Genomic DNA, 21,853 nt, shown 5'->3' on the forward strand with positions numbered 1-21,853 from the left:
AGGTGATGAGGAGCTGAACCTTGAGCCGAAGGAGGCATGCCAGAGGCCTGGGGCAAGAGTCTTTCAGGCAGGGGAAATGGCCCTGCTGAGGGCCCCGAGTGGGACAGGAGCTCAGTGGCTAAGGAAGGACCAGAAAGACAAGTCTCAGGGCTGGAGCGGAAGGAGCACAGGGAAAGCCAGAGCGGGGGCTGGTGATGCTGGCAGGATGTGTCTCGACAAGGTTTGGTTTTTATCCCTAGTGCAACAGGAGAAGAGTGGAAGATTTTAAGTGGAGTGCGAATGTAGTTGAATTTGTAGCCTAATTCACATTTTTAACAATCCTGACAGCCACGGTGTGTATGTCATGGATCATGTGGGAGGTCAAACGTTTCGAATTTTACTGAAAATCTATTGTTAAAACTCAGAATGTATTGAGGCCACAAAGCAATCTTTTTCTAATCCATTTCCCCCTGGGTGGTACACACAAGCTCCTAGAACGCACACTCCCAAACTCCTTAAAAACCCACAGTACATTGGAAGATGGTCTTTTCTAGGGAATGGATTTCTCTCTGAAACAACTTAACAGCAATTTTAATTGGGGTGTTTCTCCTCCAAAAGCAAAATAAAATAAAACAGGAAGACAGAAAAAATAATACAGTTGATCCTCAAGCAATTCAGGGGTTGGGGTGCCGACCCCTGTGCATTCAAAACTCTACATGTAACTTTTGACTCCCCAAAACTCGACTACTAACAGCCTACCCTTGACCAGAAGCCTTACCGAAAACAGAGTCAATAAATATATATTTTTGTGTCATATATGTTGTTACTGTATTCTTACAATAAAGTAAGCCATAGAAAAAAGTGTTACTAAGAAAATCATAAGGAAAGAATACAAGGAAACAACACAGTACTGTACTGTGTTGACTGAAAAACCACATGTTAAGCGGCCCCAGCCATTCAAACCCAGGTTGTTCAAGGGTCAACTGTATTCTTTTATAGCAAAGGGCTGTGCCCTTTGTTATATATGATATTTTGTTACCAATTAATGCAAAGTTAGCTGTTCATTGACAGTGGAGCACTTCCTACCATCCCCTTACTATTCAAACTGATACTGTGAAAACATTTCCTCTCAGATTAAAGAGATTTTTTTAACCAGTTTAATAATGATATGGAAATAGAAAAATCACCCTAGTCTTTTGCAAAGATTTTGCCTTAGAAAGTAAAGAGAGGAAAATAGCACTAAAGCAAATGTTTAGTATAGAGTATGATTTGCATCTTTTAGAACTGGAATGCCTTTATAGAATCACTCCTCCAGAACTCATGAAAATATGACTACTATTTATCTAGAGTCTTCCGTTAAGCAGTTAAAGTGCTTTACAAATATCATCCTCATAATAACCCCATAAAGAGAGGAGAGTTTGCTATAAAAGTTCATTGGGCGTGAAAACTTGGCTCAGTTATTCAACAGCTTGATCCAAAAGCAATTATTAAAATTAATTTTTAACAGCAACAAAAATAATTCGGCTGAAAGAGTAAACTAATAAGCAGTCAACTAGTTACCCATGGAACATTTCCTCTACACAAAGGCTGTCATTCGTTACCCCAATACCCAGAATTACTTCTATGAAACCAGCTCCTTTAAACTGCAATAGCCCAGAGGACCCGTGTCAGGGGGTGTCCTAAAAGAACTGAACTCCATTTTATAGTAGCACTTGGTCCTACATTTCAAGTCCCTTACATGTGGCACCAAATGAGCTAGGGAGACAGTGATTTCCTAATGAATTAATGCTGAGCAAAAGAGCCATCCTTCATTGTACATGTGGGATAGTCCACTAATTGCTCAAGAACATAACAGATTCATCCCAGCCTCTCCTCCCCGGCAAGCTCCACCATGCACACACCTGGCAATCCTGAGGTCCTCCTGGCAGATAAAACCCAGAAAGGATGGGGTAGCTCTGTGGAGCAATCAGTTGTGCACGGATGTACTTGCTGGTGCAAAATGCCAACTGCCATAAGCCCCTTTCCAGATTCTGAGGAGCAGAGGCCACAGGAAGTGGCCATTCCAAGTCCATGGAATCTACTACTTGGAGGTCAGTGCCTCCTTTGCCAGCCTTCTACCTCCACTGTGGACTATTTTTCTCTTTAGCCATGGGCAAGTTCGGTGGATGAGAATTGAATGCAGCATAAAGGCAGCTGGTTCTGTAAGATGAGAGGCTTAAAACACTCAATTTTCCTGGGTCTTATTAAATCCAGGATTATCTGATATACCCTAGAGGCAAACAGAAGTGACTAGACCTGGGAAGAAACCTTCCCCGACTCTTCACAGCATGGCATGGTGAAAAAAGGATTCACAGTCCTCCTTTGCTACCTCCTACTTGTGTTATTTACACAAGTGACTTATATTCACTGAGCCTCTACTGCCTCCTCTGTTAAATGGGTCTAATACCCCACAGGGAGGCTGTGAAGATTAAATATGCTAATTAATGTGCAATGCCTGGCATAAAACAGATGCTAATTATTGCCCTCTTCTGCTAGCATGAAGTCAACCTCCTCCTGCTTTCAGTGATTTCCATCATTTTCTGCTTACAGCTACTCTCATCGGCAAATTTTTTAATCCATTCGAAATGGACTACCCATACCTACTTCACACTAACAGAAAAGCCAGGTTAGTGATTTAAAATCGGCTTTGGCTCAAGCAGAGCTGTGGTCAAAAACCCACTTGTACTACTTATTGGCTGTATGATCCTGGGGAAGTTTCTGTAACCAGTGACTCAGTTTCATCAAATGCAAGATGGGGACATTAACACCACTAAGATAACTGCAAGAAGTAAACAGCTGCCTTTGTCAGAGAGCCCTGGTCAGTATCCTTCCTGGGCACCCTAAGCAAATGTCACTTCACAACAACACTTCCTTTGCTTGGTCATGAGACACCGGACAGTAGACCACATGAGTTGAAGAACAGACTTTAGAAATAATGTTTGCTGACTGATGTTGATTCGGGTGTCCATGCTATATTTGAAGTATTGGCAGATAACGGGGTTTAGCTCTAAATTTTAAAAGCCTTTGTGGGTAAAATATCCTTGAACAGTCCTGGCCCTGAATCTTGGTCTGGACATACTCAATGGCCCTGGGAGGACAGGCCTGGTGTGCCCGGGCACGTGGAGAAGAACAGGGCTACTTCCAGCCAGCCCCTTAGGAAGCAGGGTCCAGTGGGGAAATGCTACTAGAACAACTGTACCCACCTTTTCTGGCCAGGGAGTCTCCTCACATCTCCCTCTGGGTCTCAGGAGGGAGGGAGACAGCAACAAAGTTCCTTCTTCCCCATACTTTGAGCATCTGGCTACAACCCATTCACTTTACAGAAAGAATCTACTTTTGAAGTCTACCTCTAATATTAGAAAAGCCTTCCTTTTTTTTTTTTTTTTTAAGATTTATTTATTTTACAGAGAGACAGAGAGAGAGGGAACACACGAGCAAGGGAAGTGGGAGAGGGAGAAGCAAGCTCCCTGCTGAGCAAGGAGCCAGATGTGGGGCTCAATCCCAGGACCCTGGGATCAGGACCTGAGCCGAAGGCAGACGCTTAACCAACTGAGCCATCCAGGCATCCCTAGAAAAACAGTCCTAAATCAGACTATTACAAATGCTTCTCAGTGTCTGGAACACAAACCTATTGTCTTCTATTGCAAGACTCTACCCATTTTATTGGAAGTCTTTCAGAAATACTCTAAAACCATTTTGTTATAGTTGAACTTAAAAGTGTGGTGAAATCTATATGAGCTCTACAAATATAAAAATATGACCACCGATATAGCTCATGTTTAGAAAAAGGGAAAAAAAAAAAAAAGACTAAAAGATTCAGGCAAAGGGAGATGGTCTTGGGACCCATTAGAATGATACTTGACCAAGAAGATACAATTATTGAGTATATTTAAAATATGCCCAGTATTGACCCATTTGATCATCACAAAAATAAAAACCCCAATTCACCGATGAGGGGACTGAAGCAAAGAAACTAACTTTCCAAAGAGCCCCCGAGCTGTGTAAACGTCAGAGCTGGTTTCAAACCCTGGCAGTCTGGCTCCAAAGCCTGGGCTTTTAACCACTCTATTCTTAGTCACAGTTTATAAATCTAAGTTCAAGACTCCTTCTCCATCATAATTTGCAGAAGAGCCTCTGCATTCCATCTACAACGGGGGCAGTATTAACATTTCAGGAGTGATTCCCATGCAGGCATTTAGGATCCCGTAAAGCCTGACCCCTCCCAGATCCAAACACCCTGGTATATGGAGACAGGAGGGGAGGACAGGAGTCAACCTTGCCCCTACAGAACCATTACAGTAAACAGAAAAGGAAATCAAAAGAACATCAAGAAATTTAAACTAGAAATGGCTGTTAGAAAGCAAAGGAAAATAAAGAAATGAGAGACAAAGGGAAGACACACACCAGAGTTCCTCCCTTTTCCTGCATTGTTCAACTGGTAATTAGACTAAAACAATCCAAACTTCTGAGAAGTCATCAGGACTGGGCAGCTAATAGAGAACTGTTCTCTGAAAACAAATCCATATATGGTAGGCATTCCTAATCTGTTCTTTCATAAACTCTAAATCCAAGATTTCAAATTAACTTATGACCGGCCAGACAATCTTCTTTCTACAAACCTGACCTCCTAGTGGACTCATGGTAAAAGCCCTCAACTGTGTTCATCCTAATCTATAAGAACTCAGGTGGTCCCAGAATAAAAAAAACTGAATTTGGATTCAAAACCTGGTTGCTATAATTAATAAGAACCTATATCCTGACAAGGGGACCACTCATTTGGCTCCAAAAATACACACAGCCAAGAAGGTCAAGCTCATAGATGCACAAGAAACAGAACACCCACATTCCTTCCTCAGGCTGCCCTCACTCCTCTACCATCAGATGGGGCTCCATCCCGGGGAGACCATCCAAAGGCACCCCCCCCCCAGCTGACTACAGAGAGGTTTACCTCTGCAGAGCTGGGGCTCGGATGTGGGATTTGAAGTGCCCCATGATGCTTATGCTTCTAAAACTCCGAACACCTGCCATATAGTTACACTGTTTCCTCCACCACCGACTTGCCACTCCTCCTCCTTCATTCTGCCCTCTACTCTTTCCCCTTCTTCCATTCCCTTGGCAAATCCAAATCTCTTTGTCCAGACTTCCTTTGTAACTACCCTAACAATGGCTTGATTCTGAGAACATATTACACAGAAATCACAAAGCCAGTACGGGATTTTGGCAAGAATTCCAAAGCAATCATATCTAGATTTCAGAAAACCATGCCAAAAGATGGTCAGCTCCCCTAATCCCTGGGCTGTGTACTGACATGGCCCAAAGAGAACAGGAAAGGATGAGGATGCAGGGGACCCTAACAACGCCCCCTAGGGAGGTCTCAATTACACGGGCAGTCCTTCACAGCCTTGGCAGAAAACATAGCTCTCCTTGCATATTACAGCCAACAATACCCCGTTTTAGCCTGCCTCTTCTTGCGGACATCTGCATGAACAGTAACATCCCTGGAGCTCCACACTGCTAAGAAGCTGGACTTGTGTGCATTTTGGCTTCCATCTGCAAAGAGGCAGCTTCCTTGGCCCACCTGCCCTCATTCAGGAGAAGCCATCCCTGCACATGGGCTGTTAATTCTGATTTTCTCGAGGCACATCCTGGCTTCTGGGAGAGCTCCCTCTGCGGGCCTCAAAATGTGAAGTGTCAAGTCTCCTCTAATGGTGGTCGTAACGTCATTTTCAGGCTTTCTTAAAAGTGCCAGGCACTGCACATTTACAAGGACACTATTAGATCTCCTGTAAGAAAGAGAGGAGTTGGGGCGCCTGGGTGGCTCAGTGGGTTAAGCCTCTGCCTTTGGCTCAGGTCATGATCTCAGGGTCCTGGGATCGAGGCCTGCATCGGGCTCTCTGCTCAGCAGGGGTTCTGCCTGCTTATGCCTACTTGTGATCTCTCTCTCTGTCAAGTAAATAAATAAAATCTTAAAAAAAAAAAAAAAAACAAAAACAAAAAGAAAGAGAGGACTTCAAATAACTGTGTATCTTTCCTCCCTAAGCAGCTAAACATAAAGAATATTCTGTCTGTTATATACCAAAAGTGCAATTTTTACAACCTACATTTTAATGCTGTTCACCTCTAGGAAACATACCTTTTAGAGTGCCTACAACCCCAGTACAGGATTCAGGACCAACTGATCTAATCTTCTAAGAACTGGAAAGCTCCTTCAATGCGTGCGCTTCTTTGGGCCTTGGGATATCAGAGCAATAACCAGGGATAAAGCACTCAATGAAGGCAAAGGCTCTGACCCTAACCTCCAGGTTAAACCAGAGCAACTTCTCATTTGTTGAATAGTTATTATTAAATGTATTTATCAAAATTACAACATTCAGTTACAGTTTGACAGACTATGCCAGAGAGGCATTAAAGGCTGTCAGCCAGCAGATGAGGCAAAACATGACCATGATAACCCTAGAAAAGTTCTTCCAGGGGAGCAACAAACCATTATCTCAAGAAGCTTCTAGAACAAGTGTTTCGGTAGCACGCTAGATGAGATGACGGATTTGTTTGTTTGGGGATCATTTAAAACAATAACTTTTTAGAGTGTTTCACATTTTGTGGGTCAGGAATTTGGACAAGGAGCAATTTGGGAGATGCCTCCACTGCAAGGGACAAGGTCAGAGGAGGCACACGTGGTCAGCTAGTCTGCAGCATGGAGGTGGTGGCATCATTCCCATTTCAGCAGAGAGGGATGGAAGGCTGGCTTCAGTGGAGACTCTCCACTGTAGCACCTGCCACAAGGGCTCCAGGGCAGACCTCCTCAGTGGCAGTTCAGGGCTGGAAAAGCAGTGTTCCTACAGACAGGCCAGAAACTGCATGTCCTTCTCTGACTTAGCCTCGGAAGCCCCATGAGGATACCTGCTGTCCTATCTGACTGGTTAGAGTGGGGACAAGCCCACCTAGATTCAAGGAGGTGGACCTTGTTTTTTAAAATCCAGATGCTACCCAGGCACCTGGTACAAAACAGAATTCAAAGACCCTGAGGTAAAGAGAATGCCCTTGAGCCTGGAGGCGAACCCTCAGAATTGCTTGTTTCAGGGGCTGAGCCGGGCAAAAAGGAACCAGAGTGATTGCTTTTCAAAACACTAATCAAAAACCGCAGGGAAACAGCCCCGATGGCACTCTCCAAACTTGATAAACAGACCTGAGGTTGAGAAACTGGCCATGAGCCCTACTATTACCAAGAAATTCTGACCTGACAAGGCAGACGTTTGTGAAACTGGACGAATCACTCTTCTCTATATGGCTTTGGCCTTTAGAAACTTCCAGGAGAGAACTGAGACTGCCTTCCCTTGAGAAGTAAATCCCTAAGTCTTCATCCCCCTCACCTCTGAGTCACCCCCTGCGCTTCACACTGCCTTTTTTATTTTCTCTTACTCATTCAATCATCCTCATAAAGGCAAGAGGATGTATGAGAGGACCTTGACCCGAGACCACCTGAGGGAACCACCAACAGAGAGCACCTCGGAGCACTCTGTCTACAGCAGCAGTTCTCAGCCAAGACCAGCTGGCCCTCCCTGCCCTCACCCCAGCGCGTCTGGCTGCTCACCATCCTACGAGGCACAGAACAGCCCAACAAGGAACTATCCCCCACAAAATGTCAAAAGCCCCAAGGCTGGGCAGCCCTGCTGGAAGGGACACACTCTGCTAGAACAGACGGTTGGGCAGACTCCTGGTAGAGCCCTCATGATCTCTCCCTCTGTTTTTGAACCATGCACAGACAGCTGACTTTCTAGGGGCTAACTGGATCCACGGATTCACAGCCCCTCTCTCAGTAGTGGTACCTGTGCACTGTGGGAGGGTCCTGTCTGTCTGTCATCCCCCAGCAGGACGAAGGCAGCAGGGACACAGACGGGGCCCAGGCTGGCCAAACATGCCTTCGCCCTCTGCCACCTGTAGCTCTGACAGCACTGATACCTGCCTGTGTGTCCCCAGGAGCCGCTCTCTCCTCCCCACCGTGGTCCACTCTTCCACGCCCTGCTCAGTGTGTGGCAGTCTTACTATGCTTTCACTTACAAATCAAAGGCTGTCCACTTACCAGACAGAAAACACCATTTATAAACTCTTACGTTCACCTTTGGGGAACTCCTGATCATCATTTTTATTGGGTCTCTTCCATCACACGTTTGTAAAGCTACTTCCTACTCCAAACATTAATTGCTATTTTCCTCTTAAAACAAGGTTTCGGTGACACCACTACATGGCACGTAAAACCACAATTCCCTCAGTGAAATAAATTACATCGCTGGGCTGGTGCAAACAGCATAGCAGACTATTAGCAGGCCAGGCCCGTTAATGGTGTGTGATGTGTTGCCATTCTCCCAAGACAAACATAAACACTTTCTGTACAATTTCTGGCTTTGCATCCTCCTTTCCAGCTACATTTTACCCCAGGAGGTCACATCTCAGCTGTCCCACAGGGCAGATGGTCCCTGGGCATAACCCTCTCTCAGCAGGCATTCCTCCCTGCAAACAAGGACTCTAGAACAAATCTGCCGCTGAGCTAATTTAATTTCTAAATGACTATTAATTTTACCTCCAGTCAAATACACGCTCTAGAACTCCTTTGATCCTAAAGGCAAAGGAAGCCCTGGGAAATGCCTGTGTCCAGAAGCTGTGTGCTGCAGACAAGCGTAAACACAGGTCCTGAGTGCCAGGAAACTCTGTCCCCAGCAGGCTGATACGGAAACGGTGGGACCTGTGCTGAGGAGGGGCGACAGCCCTCAAAATATCAGCTACAGGGGCGCCTGGGTGGCTCAGTGGGTTAAGCCTCTGCCTTCGGCTCAGGTCATGATCTCAGGGTCCTGGGATCGAGCCCCACATCGGGCTAAGCAGAGAGCCTGCTTCCCCTTCTCTCTCTGCCTGCCTCTCTGCCTACTTGTGATCTTTCTGTCAAACAAATAAGTAAAATCTTTAAAAAAAAAAATCAGCTACAAACATGCTTTGAGCACCTCAGGTTGGGGGCCGGTAACAACAATTAAGAAACTTTCAGTAATGACTGGATCACTCAGGCCAACTATAGCCGCAATTACAATCACCTCCTACTAGGTAAGCCTTACCTAGGTCATCTCAGTTAATTCTCAACAATTCCATACGCGGGTATGATTATCCCCCTTTTACGGAGAAGGAAGCTAAGCCCCAGGAAGCCTAGTAACTTGCTGAAGGTAAGAGAGCCTGGGTGTACAGAGCAGAGACTGGAACCCAAGCCTCCCTGAGCAAGGGTAGGCCTTCCCCACCACAAAACCCGCCCAGACACCAACTCCGTCCTGCCCTGGTCCTGGACCAGCTCCAGCACTAAAATGCGGCTGGAAAGGGTTGTCTCCCAAACATTCTCTTCTCCCAAGAGCCTGATATATAATAGCTCTTGAGTGTTTACTAATTGGTAAAATACCTAAACAGACTGCATAATCAGCAAACAAAATCCAATCCTGTGTATTTAATCATTAACATTTTTAGGTTATAGAAAATGCATACTCCTTCATTTCAGGATGAGCTGGGGTGCTTGTTAGGTACAACTGGGCTCCATCTGTAAGGACCAGAAGACAAGGATCAAGACATCCTTGGCACCTGGCCAGACTGGAAGAAAAACTCGGTCCTCTCACCAAGACCCCAGGGTTCAAGACGTTACAAACAGAGGTTGATTAAACTGGGGTGGAGATCAGGGATTTAATCCCGGTTCCTGGGAAAGAGCACAGCAGGGGAAGTGATCAGCTAGAAAAAATACAGAAGAAATAAATGGAAGAAAAGACAGGGCACATTAACGACTTCGAATTTTAAAGTTCTCTGATTTGTAAAACCAAGAACAAGATACTTGTAAAATAATCACAGACTTTAATTTTTACACCCCTACTCTCTATAAAACTGTACTTACATCATTTATACCTTATATGGGGAGTAATCAATGATTGAAATAGTATATACATACTATTTCACTTTGCAATAAGAAAATCATGAATATGAACCAATCTTCTAACTTATTAAGATTAAACTTATATAAACGAGTTAGAATCCTATGAATACACAATTCTATCACGTTTGAGCATTTAATTTTGTAAACATGAACGCTAATATATAAACTTCCAGTAACTTCCTTCCTGCCACTGTGGTTACAGACCTCTATAGATTGCTTTAAAAAAGAGAACTACTGAAATGAAACTATACCACATGCAGTACAATAAGTAAAGAAATATAAAGTGTGCCTTCATGAACAGGCAATGACACCACACTTTTCCACTAAAAGGTCTGCTTTCTAAATTATCTTACATAAATGCTCAGAGCTCACAGCTGGGGAGTCAGGCACTCCCACCGCGCATTGCTTGTACTTTTAAGAATCCTGAAAAAAATCAATCAGGTATTCCCCACACGTAAATGATGTCAAGAAACTAGATATTCCAAATAAGCTGTTTTTGTCGACATATCTGTAGTATTAAAAATTGAATTTGTTTCTAATTTGCATGGTTTTGCACACAGCATATTTTCACTTCAAGTAAAACATTTCCCATTCCCTTACAAAGCCCCAGGCAGGCACTGCACACGAGGACACGCACACCACATCAGCACTGGCAACAGCCCGCATGATAAGTTCACATACCAGACTGGGGGCACTACCAAAAGATCATTCCCAAAAAAGCCTGATTGTCACCAAAAAACAAAGTAATGATTTATGCCACTGGGCAAGATGAAGCTTGCTCTTTTTATTCAAGCTCTATTAATCTAGCCAATGGTCATCGTTCTTCATCCTGCTGCGGAGACCAGGTCAGACCCTGTTCTGGCCTGCAACACTCCTGCCAGCTCTAGATCAGTAAGGCCTGTGTCCTTTAATACAGAACTGAAGCCACTCACCTGGCTGATTCTTTCTGTGGTCATCAATCAGGGTTAGACTACAGCTTGTCTTGTGACCCACCGGGAGATGGGATGTCTGCCACTACTTCCTGGAGAGAAGCAAGGGGACGTCCCAAGAAGTCACTATCAGCAAAGTCAGGTGACCCAGTGAAAGGGTCATCAGGGAAGAAGAATTTCCAGAAGCAACAGTGTTCTCTCTCCCTGAGGTGGCACAGAACACTTCACAGGAAAGTGGTCAGTGCCCAGGGATCCAGAGGAAGCACACTCACCCAGGACATCAACGCCACATAGTGAAGCCCAAAGGTCAATTTAAGGAGACACACACACCTCCATCCAGGCTTGGAGGGTGGGGGGATGGGCAGATGAACCAGGTTCTGGGGGTCAACGCAACTTACCAAACGGCAAACAAAAGCATGTCCTCACTCAGTATTTGTGAATTTAGACAAAAATTCTTGACCTTACAAATTCTCTTCAGCGACTTTCAGAATTTTTCTTTATTGTTAAGTAAAACCCTATCCCCAACATGGGGCTCTAACCCACAACTCCGAGATCAAGAGTTGCTTGCTTTACTGACTAAGCCAGCCAGGCGACCCCTCTCTGGCAACTTTTAATCTTGAATTAACCTCCAAAGCTATTCTAAATTTTAAAACTCCGTGTAATGGTAAATCTTCTCTTGTGAATTAACTGGGCAGTTCAACCAGGGAGAAGGGCCTGAGAGCAGCAGCGTGGCTTCCCACTGTGGGCTTCTGGGTACAGCACATGGTAGTGACCTGATTTATGTGCTCGCAGCCACTGACAGAAGCCAATGCTGCAGTCTGTGAAATGAGCCTGGGCAGTGGCAACAACCCTGATTTGCTGGCTCCTGGTGTCTTATCCGTATAGAGAAGTAAGTCCTCCTTCCATCACTGCAGGGCCCTCCCCCCCCCCAAACACACCCACACCCTCCTGTACACACGCACTTGCACAACAGACTGAAAAGTTCCATGACTTCCATGGAGCATGTCCCCCCTGGGCCACAGAAGGAGGGTGGGCCCCCAGCTGTGGGTACTGTTTGTGGGTGGAGGGGCCACTTCAAGCCTGTTTGTTCCACAGGTGTCTGGATTCCTCCAGGGAGGCTGAGAAGGGGGCCATCACCTCTCCACAGCCCCGGTTCTGCCCAACTCCACAGGGTACCATTCGCACACACAATATGGCAGTCCTTCCTCCCGCCCACCCCCAAGCCTCAGAAGGCCTGTCTTCCCCTCAACTTCACTACCAACTTGAAGCAATCAAGTTTAATCTCAAATTAAATCTCGCCAAGTTTAACCTCGCCACCTCTCAACTTTCCAATCTACGTGTAATCACAATAAACTATATACAAGCTACTTGGCACCTCTTCTTACACTTTAAGCCTATATAAGTACCTCAGAGAGCACTGGACTAGAAGTCAGAAGCCCTACCTTCACTTATATCATTCATTCACCTACCAAGTGCATAGTAAGCACCTACTGCATGCCAGGGACCAAAGTTATAAATGTGAATGGCATGACAGACAGGGCTCCTGCCCCCATAGGCTTTTGGGGAAGTCATTTGCTGTCTTTAACTGAAATCAAAGGACTTGGACAAGCTCTTTTAAGTTCCTTCCAGCTCTCCTACTGCACTCCCTACTTCACTGTCAAGGGGGGCCTGAAGCATTCTGGAATGTTCTGCTTCCCTGAACAGATGCTATTTATACTTCATGTCCATATAGCTCAGGTTGCAGACGTGTGACTTATCTCAATTCTGCCAAGCATAAACGACTCGTTTTCATCCCAGAGTGGATTCGACTACGTGGAGCCCTACGCTAGAAGGCCTACTGGCACGCACATCTCAGCCTCCTTGGCACGGGGACCCTCACAGCCCATTCCCTGCACACAGAGGAAATCTGCTTCCTTCAGATCAAAACTACAGAAAAACAGGAGCAAGGCTGCCAGGGCTTCCTTGCATGTTGCCTGGGTTTGTTTATTTCTTCTTCATCAACTCACATCATTTCTGACACTGCACTTCAACTTCCTGGACACAGCCAGGGAGTAAAGCTTTTAAGAGGCACTGAAGTCCAGCCAATTTCTGATTAGCCACTGTAATGAAGGGAAGGAACAGCACACAGCCAAGGTAAGAGGACTCTTACCTTACAGGGCAATGATTACAGGGCAATGATTCTTGAACAGAAGGTTGAGATGCATTAGGGAAACAAGTTAAACTCCCTCCTGCCCCGCCCCCCCCCAAATTACCCTCAGCTAACGTTTCAGGAAAACACTAGGCTGGACTTTTCTCTCTGGAGAGTTCCCAAGAGCACCACATCTACCCGAAAGGGAGATGCCTTCAGTTTCCATGATCACTTTATGGGGGGGAAATATCAGCTCCTGAATCTAGGGGAGGTAGAGATTTTGAGTAGAACTCTACACACTCCATCTATGATCAAACGCACTTTACAGTCGTGAAGGTTTTTGTTAGCACATTTTAATAGAAGTTTTCTGTTTCTCAGAGCCAAGTTCATAAACATTAGGCAGAAATGTATGCAGTAGAGAGGGAGAAGCTAGAAAAGGCGGCGATCAGACATGAGACAGGAAGAATATGAATGAAGAGGGACATGGGAAGAGCTGGGCCCCAGAAATAAACCAGCGAGCAGCAGTGATGTGGACACTTGATGGCACTGTCCTTCCTTATCATACGCCTGGGCATTCCAGAAGTGACTCAACATTTCATGACTGTGTCAGATACACAAATCACCCTCCCTATCCTCCCCTCTCCAATCTCGCCCAGTGCCACTCTGCCTTGCCCTGCCCACCCTGGTCACTTCGCTCCCCTTTCGAAAGAAACCAGGCTGCCTTGGGGAATGGTGCCAGCTGTGACTGGTGCAGAGAACTATCTATTTACCACTACTTTTCTCTTCCTTCTCTTGGAACAACCTTTATCACTATCCTCTTCCTCCTCTCTCCTCTGTTTCTTCAATAATGATCACAGAGAACCTAATTTGCAAGTTAGAAGCCCAGAATAGAATCCCAGCTCCCCTACTGCCCTATTGGAAAACCAAGAATGAGTCCCAGAACTTCTCTGTCCACATGGGAAGGGATCCATGCCTACCAAGCAGGGCTCTAGGAAGCGGTAGACGTGAACATACGCTAGGGACAGAACAGCACTAAGCAAACAGAAGGCACAGCTCTCACTTTCTTGCCAAATCCCCACTGTAAGATTTAACACTTTGAAAACTGCTCAGCTCAAAGGAATGTGATGACCATCAGGCTCCAAATAAATCACGTCAACAGGTGACTGGCCAGCCTTCCCCATAAGTAAAAGACATGATCCCAATTCCTAAAGGAGCTCTCTTGTCTGGTGGATTCCCCTCTTTTCAGTGTGAATGCCATGCTCCTGAGGAACCGGCAGAGAGCTCTGTAGGGACACCAACCAACTGCTTTAAGTCACTAACTCTAGCGTAGAGCAGGGAAAGCTACATTCCTGCCCAGAACAGTGACTGTGCCTCCCCAAGCCCTCCCCTGGTCCATGGAAATGCAGCTGTAGGGCCACTGGCAGGCAACAGGCCAGAGCTCCTGAGGCCCTGCTCCACCCCCAAGGGCCATCTCACTGTGATAAAGACCTCAAAAGGGCTAATGAAATTATCTCCTCTGCCTTTTATTCCTCAGTAACAACCACAAAATTAGACGAAATGACCCCCTGCTCCTCCAATTTAAGGCCTATTTTATGACCTCCAACCCCAATTCTCTCTCTTTTAAACGGATATAAGACCCTGAAGACCCACAAGCCAATGGGATTAGTAACTAACAGCTCCCTCCTCCAGGCGGGTTCTCCAGAGGGTGATTCTCCTTCCCCCAGGGTGGGGTCACGATCAGTTCAATCTTCATGCTTCAGAGATCAGATCAGATCAGATGTTTCTCCACCGGGGCCTGGTGCTCTGCTCAAAGGAGCAGCAGCCCCTTCTCACTCATGGCATTAATGTCAACTCAGCCAGAAAGGCGAAGGCAAAAGGAAAAGGTCAGTATGGTTAATTGTCCACCAGGCTCAGATGCAGGCCCCCTCAAACCAGCACCTTGGGAGGGCTCATCACCCCCATAAAATGTGAAGTGCACTTTGAACCCAAGAACAAGGAGAATGAGGACTATTTACCCCGGCCTGCTGGGCTACAAGGGGAGCTTGGGCTATTTGTTTTCTTTTCCAGTTTGCGACCAGAAAGGGGAGAAAGACACCCGGCAGCAACCCCAGGCAGGCACGGGGAAAGGGCAGGGAGGTGAGCACCAGGCGTGGCTATCAGGAAATAAAAGAGAGAAGAGATAAGCATCAATGGAGGTGAGCTGAAGGGAGCCAGGCAGGGGTCTGTCCAGCTTTGAAAAAGGGATTTGAGAGAATAGGATTCCAGAAGCCTCAGAACCGTGCCATGTAAGAAATGCTTTCAAGAGAAATGGAAACATTTAAAATGCACAGTATTTACTCTTCACCATTAAAAGAGAGTGAAAGAGCTTCCTCTCCTATTTGGGAAAGTTATTTTTATTAACTAGTTACCCGAAGGCCTCCTTCCATCTTGGGTCCGTAATTTTAAGAAGATGCTGAGGAACAGGACACAGCCATTTCTTAATTGGAAGAGGACAGGAGAGTGATCACAACAACAGTCCCTTCATAAAGGAGATGTCCAAGAGCATCTATTTACAAGCAAGTCATCCTGGAAACTACTAAGTTATCTTGAAATCAACAACAAACTCCTACAGTGGATAAGACAAACCAGCCAACAAACCACAGCGGACAAGCCACCTGATCAAAGCACAAAGTGGCTCCTAAATGACGCATTGACTGTGCCCTGGACATGGAGAAAAAAGCAAACTCCCCCTCCCAGAGCTGTCAATTCCTGGGTGCAGCTTTGCAGTGAAACTTGAAAGCCTATTTTGGAGACTTTGTTTCTTCTTTAAGAAGAAGAAAAGATAAAAGGTTTCACCTGAAAAACAACAACAACAAAAAACCCAGATACCTGAGGGGAGATGGGCCATTTCTTTTCTGTGTTATCTAGAACCACATGCAGTCTGGGTTCCCTGCCATTTCAGCAATAAAGGACAGAGTCAGTCCCCACACACTAATGACACTGGGGCCTGAGACCAGCAGCACAGTCGCTGTGTCCGCTTGTTGCCTTTGCTCTGATGGCTCCCAAGTGTCTACCCTGGACACAAGGGGCCCAAGCTGGACAGAGTCTTTGGATCAAGGCCAACACTCCAAAATGGCTATATTAAACACACACAGACATACACACAGGCCCTGATATACAAATTCTGCTGAGGCACCAGCAGGCCCATCTTTAGAAACAGTAAACATGGGGCGCCTGGGTGGCTCAGTGGGTTGAGCCGCTGCCTTCGGCTCAGGTCATGATCCCAGGTCCTGGGTTCAAGCCTCGCATTGGGCTTTCTGCTCAGCAGGGAGCCTGCTTCCTCCTCTCTCTCTGCCTGCCTCTCTGCCTGCTTGTGATTTCTCTCTGTCAAATAAATAAATAAATAAAATCTTAAAAAAAAAAAAAAAAAAAGAAACAGTAAACATTCCGTGAAAGAAGAACCACCCCTCCCCCACCCCAAACAAAGTTCAGAAGCTCTAAGAAAATCCAGGAACTGTATCACTTCTTGGGCTACTGAGAATGATGTGGGGTGGTCAAGGTTTGACTACGGAATGCTAGTGAATTGTGTCTGGATGCATACCTCTGTGTGCCTGTGCCGGACGGAAGAGGACCAGCTCAGGAACTTGATGACCTCACCCACCACATTCGTTTTCTAATTAGATTAGACTTGTATTGTAAACCAGGAGTCGCTCTAAGAATCAGGTATCTCCTAGAAGCTCAATAAGCTGCTAATGCTTACCAATTGGTAAGCACTCCCCATGTATTTGGCAGCGTAAAAACCAGACACACGGCCACCACCTTGCATATGGCCTCCGCAGGAAGTGCAGCACACAACAGGCAATAATATCTCAAATTCCAAAACCTAAAAAGCTAAAACTCACTCATATCTTACCATCTGGGCTTTTAAACTGCAATTAATTTCCTTAATTTATTTTTCAAGTATGCTAGACAAACTGGCTTCCATGGAGACTGCAAATTCCTGGGCAAAGCTCAAGTCCTCACTCTACCCAAGCCCTAGGAAATTTTAAGAACATGAAAAGGGTCAGCTGAGATTCAGACTTCTTGGGCTGCCTTGTCTTTCACTAAATTCTCGCACGCAGCTGTGTATCTGGGGCTCAGCACCAGGTAAAAGAAACCACAGCTATGTGACTGCTTTTATGTGCGACTCATCGGCCAGGACCTCTACTAGGAATGCAGAAACCAGAAGAAGACTCCTTTCTCTTTGCTTCAGCGCTCCACACACCTCACCAGAGTAGCTGGAAAGGCCAAACAATGAGTAGTGTGTTCATGGGGAGGCAGGAGAGGAAGGGAAGAGCAAAGACTCAAAACCATAGTCTCCTATGTGAAGACCCGGGTCCCATGCTGGTTTCAATACTCAGTGAACCACCAGCCTGGGGGCTGCTACTCCCAATACCCAGGGTGAAACAAAACAGCATCAAGCCAATCAGCCCACATCTCAAAGAACCCATCATGCGGAGAAGTTTGGGAAAGACAGAGATGCAATGACTTAAAAGGTTTTTGCTAACCTTATTTAAACCTCAACCGTGTTTTAAGAGCAATTGCTCAAATCACTCAGAAATATTTTTATTTCCTCTTGGTTGTAAACTGGGCAAGTCTCTTGTTTGCTCCCTTACCGCCTACACATTTAGACACATGTTCAGTGCTGGGACTGACCAGGGCTCCCGGGGTCTAGCTGACAATAGTCTCTCCCAAGGCAGCCAGGAGGGCTGGCTGCTCATGGTCACAGGCTGTCAGTTAGCACATCAGTGCTCCATGACCTAGCTCCACTTACTATTCCATAGAAAGACGATGACATGAAAACGCCTTTTCATTGGGGGAGGAATCTAAACTCCTACTGACTTATTATGGTAAATTCTCAATTACACATGGTCATATGAGCAAAGAGGCACTCTACAAATCATTTAATTGGCTTAGAAATACATTATGATGTTTTTGTCACCAAGAAGGTTTTCTTTTTTTTTTTAAAGATTTTATTTATTTATTTGACAGAGAGAAATCACAAGTAAGCAGAGAGGCAGGCAGAGAGAGAGGAGGAAGCAGGCTCCCTGCTGAGCAGAAAGCCCAATGCGGGGCTCGAACCCAGGACCTGGGATCATGACCTGAGCCGAAGGCAGCGGCCCAACCCACTGAGCCACCCAGGCGCCCCACCAAGAAGGTTTTCTTCATCAAACATATTTATTCGTTTATTGAAAGTCTGCTCCATGCCAGGAAACGGGCTAGGTGGGAGATGGCAGCAAAGGAACTCACAGACTATAGGGAGAAGTTGTGCACGAACAAATACATCCAGCTCACACGGCGAGCGAGAATGCTGTGTGAGCAGACAGGCTGTGATTGGTTCTGCCGTAAAGCTGAGAGGAAAGGCTAGGCTCTAAAAAGGCTCTCGCTGAAACAGTCTGATCAATAACATATGATATTTGGGCTGGGTCTTAAATGAGGAAAAATAATTCTAAAGGACCAAACTCCCATGGACTGCAGAAGGGAGCCCCACTCAAAGCAAAAAATGTTGGTAATGAGAAGGCCAGCAATGCCCAGGAGAAAGCCAGCCAAGTAAACACCTTCGCCCTGCAATTCCCCACAGGGGCAGGGGACCACTTCACACCTTTCTTACAGGAAGTGTCACCCTACATAGAGGATTTTCTTTTTAATGAATGAGAACTCTGGGTGGTTATCAGAGCACATCATCAGGGCCAGAGTTTGCCTACAACCCACCTGAGCACGAGCAGGTCCTTACCTGTGTGAGTGCTCTGTAACAAGAGGCAAAACCATAAGCCAGCTGTGAATTCAAGAGTCTGCTTCCCCGCCGACCTGAAAAACAATAAGAAAGGGCCATTTTGGTTAATCTGGAACAAGCAGTCTTTTAATGCACTCAGGAAAGGCCTGCAGACCACGCCTAGGCTCCTTGGTCTCAAAGCAGAAAGTCTGGCCAGGAAGGGGGGTTGGGTCAGGGAACCCTGGGTTAGAATCCCAGTGCTGGAACTCAGTGACAGGGTAATTCTAAGCCAGGTAGGTACTTAACCTACCTTTGCCTCAGTTTCCTCCCCTGCAGTACCCTTCTCACTGAAGCACCATGCCATGCCCAGAGTCACATGACTAAGCATGTGATGGGTTGGCTGCCCTCTGGGAGCTTACAATCCAGAGAGACAGAGACAGAAACAGCAAGTAATCAGGACCCTGATGCAGCTGATAAGAGGCAAGTTAGAAAAAGATAAGGTGATGATGTGAAGCCTTTACAGAAGTACCAGCTGGTCCCAGAAGGGTCAAAGGGAGCTCAACCGAGCAGTGACGGCCAAGCTGAGGTCTGACAAGCAGGAGTTGGCCAGACTAAGAGGACAGGCAAATAGCCTGTCTGGCAGAGGCACCAGCCAAGTTGGATGCTCTTGAAGCAGGAAGAATAGAGTGAACTCTCCCAAGAAAGAGGTTAATGAGCACTGGAGTATTCCAGGGGCCAAGAGGAAGACTGGCAAGACACGAAACTGTGAAGGAAGGGAATCACAAAAGGCCCTGCAGCCATTTTAGGAGAGTCTGGACTTTACCTTAAGGCCAATGGCAAGACTATGAAGGGTCTTACAGAGGAGAGAAGCATGGTCCGGGAACACCACAGAAAAGAAGGTATTAAAGGAGGCCATGGGAGTCCCACTGATTGAGAGTCCCCTGAATGCCACCTCCCTGGCCTGTGTGCAGAGGACTGAGAGAGAAGGCTCCAAGCTGGGGTCCCCCTGGCACTCCAGGCAACCATGGCTTCCCCATTACTGGCTCCTCCAGCACGGGGCCATTCCCCAGAGGCAGACACCCCACTGGGAGTGGAGCCTGCCTGTCCCAACACACCCTCCAGAAGGTCAAGGCGTGCCTGGTGTTCCTGTGGTTCTCAAAGTGTCCCCCCAGACTAGCAGCATCAGCATCAACTGGGAATGTGTTAGAAATCCAGATTCTCAGCCCACCCTAGACCTAGCAACTCCGAATCTCTGAGGGTAGGGCCCAGCCATGTGTGTTATTAAAAGCCCTCCAGGTGATCCAGATGCTCTAAATGGGGGGCAGTGCCGGGAGTGGGGTTGGGGAGGGTGCAGAGTACAGAAGAGCTGGCCTGGCCTATTACCTATGATGTCCATTTTTGTTCACACGAAAATACCCATCCTTGTTGATGCTCAGAACTCCTCCTAGCCCTGCAGATTGATGGGTAGAGAGCCCAGGGCCCACCACTGCAGGAGGATTTCATTTCCCCAAGAAACATTCATCTTTATTTCTTTAAAGACTTTTTATTTTTAAGTAATCTCTGCACCCAGTGTGAGGCTCAAACTCACGACTCCAAGATCAAGACCCGCATGCTCTTCCAACTGAGCCAGCCAGGCACCCTCCATCCATTCATTTTTAAATACTGAATGCTTCGCAGATTTGTCTGTCATCCTTGCTACAGAGCCATGCTTATCTCTGTATTGTTCCAACTTTATTTTACTTTTTTTTTTTTTTTTAAGATTTTATTTATTTGAGAGAGAAGAGAGAGAGAGAGAACACAAGCAGGGAGGAGAGGGAAAAGCAGGCTCCCCCCTCTGTAGGGAGCCCAATGCGGGGCTCAATCCTAGGACCCTGGGATCATGACCTGAGCCGAAGGCAGATGCTTAACCGACTGAGCCACCCAGGCACCCCTGTGTGATTCCAATTTTAGTGTATGAGCCACCAAAGCAAGCACACACTTCTCCTCTCAGACAATACTTTTCCTCCGACCTAGATATAAAATCTGACTACTCGAGAAAAGAAACAGGCCATCCAGAAAGCTCCACGTGATTTTTATGAGAGGGTCAAGTTTCTTCCTGGAGTGTGGAGCACCCTCTGTGGTTACAGAGATGCTAAGTCCCAGGAGCCGTCAAGTCATTTGGGGTTGAGAATAGCTCGCTTCAGCTGCCTCTCTCTGAATATCTGTCTTCTTTCTCTAAGCAAGAAAAAATTACCCCCCCCCCAAAAAAGCATATTTCTGTAAAGAGCAGGCAAAACCTCACATTGTTTCTATAGTTCTCACTTGTCTTTACAAAAGGGGGAAAATGGGGTCCAAAATATAAAAACAGTATTCAGATCAACACAGATCACGGTGACACAATGCACACCCCAACCACTTCCAGACTTGACTCAGCTTCCAGAGTATTGCTCTCTTGGCCATGCCACAGCGAGGTTGGCCGAGCTGCAGGATCTCCTAGCAGGTCCACAAACCCACGTAGACCAGGGGCACAAGCAGGGCTGCAGAAATCCCTAGCACCCTCCCTAGACTGCACCCCAAACCTGCAGAGTCTCCCCACCCGCTCTGGGCATGTGAGGTCCACACCTTCTAGAGGCCTCTACATGGCCCGCGTGGCTTATCCACCCGGCACTGCACACCTCACTACCCACAAGAGAGACAATGACTGCTCTGCCTCTCCAGACTGTCGGTTCCCTGAGGGGCTCAGTAAGCTTGTGCTGCATAAATGACTGAACATGGAGACTCACCTAGAATAAGAATTTCAGGCCTAGATTCACCACCTTACCTTCTCTAGCCCCAACAGGTAAAATGACTTGTCCAAGGTCACAGAGCAAGCTCATAGTCACACCACCGGGTGGAGGGTGGGGCGGGAAGAGATGGTTCTCAGTGTTGTACAACAGTCACAGGCTGTGTGTTCCCACCTCTCCTGGGTACCAGCAAACCAGTACCCCTTGAAGACAAAGGTATTTTATTTGTAATAGAACAGATTCGTTTTCTGTGTGTTTTATCTCAAGACCCTGCCCAGGAACATGAAGGAACACCTTGTGAATCTTAGAATTAGGAGCACTAAGCTCAATCAA

General features: G+C 46.4%; 1 protein-coding gene across 4 annotated transcripts in view; it reads right to left on the bottom strand.

Moving 5' to 3' along the window:
- The window catches only part of LHFPL2 (LHFPL tetraspan subfamily member 2), a 248,938-nt gene that overhangs the window by 122,174 nt on the left and 104,911 nt on the right, over nucleotides 1–21,853 (bottom strand). For 3 of the 4 annotated variants that reach the window (XM_047731755.1, XM_047731754.1, XM_047731756.1), the window contains one exon: nucleotides 18,780–18,853. The exons of the other annotated variant lie outside the window; for it this stretch is intronic. The gene's annotated coding sequence lies outside the window, so the exon portion shown is untranslated. The remainder of the gene's footprint in view (nucleotides 1–18,779; nucleotides 18,854–21,853) is intronic. 4 annotated transcript variants of the gene reach the window in all.

Source organism: Lutra lutra, chromosome 5, assembly GCF_902655055.1.
Source record: "Lutra lutra chromosome 5, mLutLut1.2, whole genome shotgun sequence".
In the NCBI taxonomy this organism is placed as follows: domain Eukaryota; kingdom Metazoa; phylum Chordata; class Mammalia; order Carnivora; family Mustelidae; genus Lutra; species Lutra lutra.